At 34.0% G+C, this 7,799-nt stretch overlaps 1 protein-coding gene across 2 annotated transcripts in view; it reads left to right on the top strand.

Annotated features, from left to right (window-relative positions):
- Positions 1–6,305: 6,305 nt before the first annotated feature.
- Positions 6,306–7,799, top strand: part of LOC106477454 (synaptotagmin-1-like) — a 53,519-nt gene continuing 52,025 nt past the window's right edge. Inside the window, exon 1 of one of the 2 annotated variants that reach the window (XM_013938024.2) lies at positions 6,306–7,433. The gene's annotated coding sequence lies outside the window, so the exon portion shown is untranslated. The remainder of the gene's footprint in view (positions 7,434–7,799) is intronic. The other variant, XM_022381461.1, reaches the window with a different exon arrangement.

Genomic DNA, 7,799 nt, shown 5'->3' with positions numbered 1-7,799 from the left:
CAAGAAAACTATCCAAAAGTACCCAGTCATGCACGTCTTTAAAAACGAATGTCCGTATTCCAATAATAGCTTATTTATTTTAATTACAAACACGTATTGTTTTTGGGAGCATAAAAGTTATGAACATTGTTATTCTGATTTATTTACCTTTTAAAAGAATGTTGTCTGTGTGAATCATCTTCTCCATAGTATTTACTTACATTTAATGAGCAGCAGTTATTAGTATAGTTGGCAAAGCAGTCACGCGTGTAAAATTATACCTATAATGACAAGGACCACAATACTGTTGGTGTTTTTTTGAAAACCAATTGTTTTATTAACGTTCCACAGCATAGGTTGCAGACAGCCATGTTCATTTCCTTTCGTTGTAATTTCCTATTTCCATTGTTTTCCAACTTTTCGTTCAGTTTCCAAGTTATTATTTACTATATTGGATTACTTTACAACTCTAAATTTTCTTATTTGAATCTAGTAACCTCGCCAAAGTAAGTGCCTAACCACCAAATAATTAATTATTTATTTATCATAATTAACCCTGTGAATTAATACATACCGACAAAGAAGTTCCAGCATACAATTACGTTCGTGTCTGATTTGTTCTTGATGTAAAACCTTATTCAGGAGTAAAAAAGAACAAAATGAAATAACATTTTTTTCAGGAATTATCGTTTCTTTGAAAGATTCTGCACGTTCTCTGACGTTTGAATACTTACCAATACTGTTACCTACAAACAAGCTTTTCAGCTTACGTTTTGAGAATACACTGAATTTCTAACTTAAGATAAACACAGAACTACATTGAACAACTGATTACACGATTAAAGTATTTTATAATACCGACTGTATGTAATAAACCTTATGGTTAAAACTATTTCGTCACACCGACTGTATCTAATAAACTACATGGTTAAAAATATTCCCGTTATACCAACTGTATGTAATAAAGTTCATGGTTAAAACTATTTCAAATTAGGAAACTACCGCCCTTGAGCTTTCCGGTGGGTCAATGGTAAGTTCACGGATTCACAATGCTAAAATTCGGGGCTCAGTTCCCCGCAATGGGCAGAATGCTAATAGTCCTTTGCGTAGTTTTGCCTTAAAACAAGTTCAAGGTGTGAAATATTATACATGGTTTGATAGTCCCACCTGTTCGTCCTAACAGTATCACTGTAGAATATTATGACTGAAATAAACGATCACTTTTAGTGGTAGATCTTTTAAAGCTTATGTTACACAGCTTTTTATTAGCTTACAAAGTCGCCTTTTAAAGTTGTTTGTCAATGATGTAACTTGACAAAGGTTGACACAGCTTTTGCACAAACAGATCCAAGCAAGAAATCACATCGAAAAACCTATATCGATGATGGGTAATAAGAAAAAGAAGAAAACGTTATATAATATGCCCCATTTAAACCTGGATGGAAAAATCCCTCACGTTTATTTTACAGCGTCTTCTCTCTCCAGTCTATCAGGGCCTTATATGGCCTGGTGGTTAAAGCAGTAACGTAAAAAGTTAAGTAAAAGAGTAGCCCAATAATTTGCGGTGGGTAGTTCTTAATTAGTTGACTAGTTTTTCACTTTTGATTAGGGACAGCTAGCGCAGATAACGCTCAAGTAGCTTTGTGCGATATTCGAAAAACAGATAAACCAGTCTATCAATGCAAAATTATGGACGGCTATGTGAAGATAACCCTTGAGTAGCATCAAACAAACAAACAATTATCATTCAAGAGGAAGATCAAATTATCCGGACAACCACACTGATGGAACACTATATAAGGAAGATATCACATTCAGTATTTTCTCACACAATTATATCACCCGCTACTACCTAACAGGAAAAGCATACATCAAAGACTTCCATATCTTAACATTGTCAATCAGGTTTGATCACGACGCCAAGGAGTGTAAGAGGATTTGGTTCTCCCGAATAATCCTAACAAAATTGCTTAAATATTGGTCCAGACACTTCTTCTAGCAGTTTAAAACTTGTACATTCTTTTCCTATCTCTATACCAAGTGACACTCTTTTTTCTTTTAGACAGTCATGTGTATCTAATGTTAATGTATTTCTGATAATTCCAGTTTTTTTTTCGCCAGATATATATTTAAATTCAGATTATCCTGTTTGCTAAAATTAAAGGTGAAATAAATTGAATACTCAAACTGCAGTTTATAACTGTACTCGTACATTAAAGTAACTATTACAAATTACAACTCATTGGTAAGAATTAAAGGTTTTTGGTGCACCGCAACAATTTAAAAAAAACATAACAGATAAACATTTTTAATTTTATAAAACCTCAGACGTACTGCTGTTATCACCGGGGGAGGTTTGTCTAGTTGAACTTAAGAGGATATAATAATATTGTTTGGAAAAAAATAAATGATATTTCCTGTTCTAGGCCTAAAAGAAAAACTGTGGGCTCTGGTCTATGTCTTGCTGTCGGCCCGGCGTGGCCAGGTGTGGCAATCTGAGGGTCGCGGGTTCGAATCCCGTCCCACCAAACATGCTCGCTCTTTCAGCCGTGGGGGGTGTTATAATGTGACGGTAAATCCCACTATTCGTCGGTAAAAGAGTAGCCAAAGAGTTGGCGGTGGGGTTGATGACTAGCTGCCTTCCCTCTAGTCTTTGAATGCTAAATTAGGGACGGCTAACGCAAATATCCCTGATGTAGTTTTGCGCGAAATTCAAAAGAAACAAACAAAAAAAAAACAATGTCTTGCTGGTAGTGGTTTCGCGCATCATTTACTGTTTCTTTACGTCTAGTGAGAAATAACGAGTCCACGAAGTGCTCGTTAGAAAAGGGTTCGAAAAAAAGCATCTACCTGAATCACTATTGTCAAAATTTATTTCGTGCCTGCTTCTTTCTTTCAATTTATCTCCTTCATTTCTTATCTTTTTACAATTCGATATATCTAGGCCTAAATTGCCTTTGGCGTCTCTGTGTTTTCTTCTAGTGGACTCCTTCATCACTAATGATTTTTTTCATCCAAGTAATGTGGTTATTATTGTTTTATCTGTAGATAAGTAATGCCACCTATGTCGCAAAAAATAAAGAGCTTCAAGCGTTTTGAACCTCAACTTTTATATGTTTTTATGTTTATCATCGCTATTACTAACTGCACGCTATTGCCCCTTCCCCACATTTATCATAACAAGTCAAATGCAAGATGTGTTCCGTTAAAACAATGCTGACAATACACTAGTTCAAGCCAAATAATAAATGGAGAATGTTAAGTCCATACTGAAAAACTACCTGAAGTAATTTTTATTACTGAATGACATAAACCTGTGCATAAATGATAGCAAGGTATCGAATCACACTTCAAAAGGTTTGGCAATATGACTTAACCCGTTCCCCAGTGGCCCAGCAAAAAGTCTGTAGGCTTACAACGCTAAAAACCGGATTCCAATATGCGTGGTGGGTAGAGCACAAACTGCCCATTGTGTGACTTTGTGTTTAACAAACAAACTTAATCCATTAACTGGCGCCCTCTAGTACCTAAACCATCAACGATAACATGAACTCATGTACACATAAATATGTCAAAATAATTCATACACTTAAAATTAATTTTCAATCATGCGATAAATGTTAATTCAGCATTAATCACCGTACAATATGCGAAATATCAACTTTCATTAGCTGTGCACTTGTGCAATCCAATCATTTAAAGGACGCTACTTCACAGTTTTATTTTGTAACAACAACATAACAACTATTTCCCACTAGAATAACCATTTTCACGAGACATAAAAATGAAAATGAAATTCCCAAAGAACTTTAAACGTGTATTTAAAGTGTTATTTGAAAAAAATATCCTAACTTTCTTAAGAGAACTGAATCTACAATCATTCTTTGTCAATAACTATTTTTTTAAGAGAAAAGCTAATTCACACCCAAATTCTTTATAACGACATCGTCTATTGAAATGATATAGCAGTGCTTAATAGTTTGGTTTAAAGATATCGAACTACCATAGTTTTTTTATAACCTAGTAGTTCATGATAGAAGCTTTAGTCTGTAAATCCCTAAAAATTAAGGTTACAATGACCAACATTTTGTACAGGATTTGTAGTTCTGTAAAGAAATGTTCAGTTGAATCTCGGGACAATAGAAAACATGCAAGAATTTCATTGTGTAATAACGGGGTGGCTTTAATATATTGAGCTGAGAAAGTTGTTAATAATAAAATCCGTGACAGTACTTAGGGGCAGGTTTTAGGGTGTCGAAGGTGCATCTGCACCTTTTTCACTCATGAATGAATTTTAAACAGAAGAAAACGAACAAGAAAATGAAATATTCCATAGAAGAAAAAGATTAAATTAGCCAACATAGAGTAAAATTTAAATTATTCAAATTAATTTGATGAGAAGAAGGTCACATTCTAGAAACAAGAAGGGTTTAAAAAAAGGAAAAATAAAACAAAACAAACTCACAACATGAAAATGCAAATTAAAACACTCATAAACGGCTCATAGTATACTAGCATAGTATTGGGTGGGTGTTGTTTTATATAGCAGAGCCACATCGAGCTATCTGCTGTGTCCAATGAGGAGAATCGAACCACTGATTTTAGTGTTGTAATTCCAGAGATTTACCCCTGTCCCACCAGGGGATAGTATAGCATTGCATTAAGAATATAGAACATGTCTTGAAATATAGTGAAGATTAATGGAACTAAATGACATAACTTGAATGGATTACTGCAATGATGTAGAAAAGGAAAATTAAAGACGTACGGAGACTTTCTGAATTATAGGGAGAAGCGTGCAATGAAACTTCTTAGGGAATTTGATCATTCAGAAAATGAATTAAGGGACCACTTAGAGCTTTGAGAAATTTCAGAGGTACCAGAAAACTTCAAGTCTGGAGTTCATGTGCTGAGTCAGGAGAGTACCATATGAGTTTCCACGGTAAAAATATTATTAGAGGAGGAATTTTCAGATTTGGAGTAGATGTCAATGTCACATGGCGGAACAGTCTGGATTTAATTATATTTAGTTATAGATAGGTGAAAATGAAAGCGCCTGAGTTTTCTTTGATTCCAATGATACGCAGTTATCAGACTGAGCACCATAATACTTGACCAAAGAAGGATCTTGGATGACAGGGTTACGGAATTGTAATGGTCTGGCTAACTAGACACATCTGGGAATGAAGTCAGTCAAAGGGGTATATATAATAGCAAAAATATTAAAAAAAAAAGATTTGGTCTGAATCTCTCAGAAAGTTGTGTGGATCTTCTGTATTATTGGAATGAAACGCGGCCTTGTAAGGAAACTTTACGTAACACACTTCTCAGAACAGTTTGTAATGTAGTCGTTAAAACGGTTCGTAGAAGGTACGTTGGGTATGTACTATTAGCTGTATCACTTTATGATAATTACAACACAGCACAGTAAAGAGTAGGCTCTCGCTTTTATACAGCTACTAAATAATTTATGTGTTTTTCTCAAAAATACATTTAAAGTTGTGTAATTTGAACTTGAAGTTCGAAAAAAGTGACAAAACTAAGAAACGATTACTATTAACGCCCTTTATGTTATTACGAATTATGCCGTTAGATGGCAGCAACATTCAACGTAAGCTGGTTGTCTTGCTATGATGTGATAAGCGGGTTGAATTGTTCATTAGGCAAAATATTATTCCGTTAATATCAGTGTCTGTAGCAATGATTCAGCGAAAATATTTAAGTAATATGTCAAACATTTTCATTTCAACACTTTGGGATATATTGTTTATCTAGGACTATTTAGTTTCCCGTATAAATTAAATATATTTGACCTGTTATATTTCACGTGATTAGAGCATTAGCCATTGTTTTTTCATCGTATAAAATTTACCACATGAAAGGTCTTGGAAGTGTAACTGTAACATGGGGAACAGTGTGATAGCAGACAACGAAATCCACACTAAGTCGGTTATGTTTTTAGATAACGAAACATGATTGGTGTATATTTTTTGTAAGCGGGTTTATATTCTAATAAGTGCATAATCTAATTTGTCTACGAAAAAAATGATACTCTTATTATAAAATCCACTTTTGTATTAATCACACTGTAAAAGTTACAAGTTTGTCTACAAAAACAAAAAAGGTACTCTTATTATAAAATCCAATTTTGTATTAATCATACTGTAAAAGTTATAAGTTTGTCTACGAAAAAAAATGGTACTATTATTATAAAATCCAATTTTGTATTAATCATACTTTAAAATTTATAAGTTTGTCTACGAAAAAAAAATGGTACTCTTATTATAAAATCCACTTTTGTATTAATCATACTGTAAAAGTTATAAATTTGAGACTTTCCAGACAAAAATAGCAGTTCCTCGTTTGTAAGGCGACAAATCATATCGATTTCACCTTGACCTTTATAACTTCTTCATACAAGTTTGATAATTTTAGGATATCGTTCCGCGCTAAGGTGAAAGAATAAAAGCAACATATTGTTGCATATTTCTCTCCTTCACTTGTGCATTAAGAACTTTATAAGGACATAGTGTTAGATAACAGTGAAAATAGCCTTCCAAAGAGATAGTTTTCTTAGCTTCTAGACAAAGTGTACGACCTGTTAGTGGGTTTCCTTTGCTTCCAAGTTTTCTCTTATCAAGTCTAGCAGACCATGCATGCTTCCACGATAACGCGAGTTAAGGATATTGCGCACACCACGATACTTTAGCTGTAGCACACACACACACACACACACACTTAAAGAACATCAGACACGTGCTCGTTGTCTGCTTTATTCCCGGGCATCCGGACTCAAACAAATCACTGATAAATAATAAATTTTAGTGCACACTAATCAATAGTTATTCATAAGAATGATCACAAGAAGAGACAGTAGATTATTCGTCAGAGTTGTATGTTGCAACACAAAATGAAAAACAAATGTTTTAGTTTACGAACGTAAAAAATTATTTAAGCTCTTTTAACAGTTGGTAGTTTCTGTGCATACTAAGAGTTGGTATTTACACTTTTACTCGATCGAATCAAAGAAAAATTTCTCTCTCTCTCCCTCCAACAAAGAGAGAGAGAGAGAGATTATGGACACTGCATGTTCTAGTGGGTTCCTTTAGCTTCATACATCGATCAGTTACCCATACAGTGTGGTAATACTGTTGCCTTGGTAACAGCACCTGCCTACGCGTTTCATGATTTTGGGTTTGTGAGCAATCTTCCAGGTGAAACAACGCCCGTTTGCACTGCAGTTGCGCAGAGTTCTGTAAAAGCTTATGTAATATTGATTGTCCTGCTTTATATAAAGATAGCTTTAAAACGCAGGACATTTATTAACCGTAAATGTTATTGCTTTAGAACTTTATTAGGCTGACGATTCGTTCCATGTATATAATGAATTACAAACAGCAACCTTATGTAAAAAGAATTTAGCAGCTTCCAAACTTCGACCATCTATCAAGCAGGTAAGTAGAAGTGTAACATATAATCTTATAAAGTTGGTAAATTTTTGTTGCTGTTTATATCAAGTATCCTGTTTATACGATAAACATTTTTAATGACATACCTTAGTCATACATTTTATTTATTTATTAGAGGATATTGCTTTCAAAAAACAAACTGTAACCGATTCTGCAGACTGATTTTGTATTATTGTCACAAAATGAGAGATGAAACAATTGTTAAAGCCATTTTAGGCTTAATCATCCAACTCTCTATCGTGTTAACATAGTGTTAGATACGAGCTCAAATCATTGCTTTGAGTCCACGTATTCAATTATGTCTCTCGTTAACATTGTGTAGGAGAATAACTTGTTTGTTTGTTATGAATT

Source organism: Limulus polyphemus, unplaced genomic scaffold (assembly GCF_000517525.1).
Source record: "Limulus polyphemus unplaced genomic scaffold, Limulus_polyphemus-2.1.2 Scaffold165, whole genome shotgun sequence".
NCBI classification, from domain to species: Eukaryota; Metazoa; Arthropoda; class Merostomata; order Xiphosura; family Limulidae; genus Limulus; species Limulus polyphemus.
This window is presented reverse-complemented; position numbering and strand designations above follow the sequence as displayed.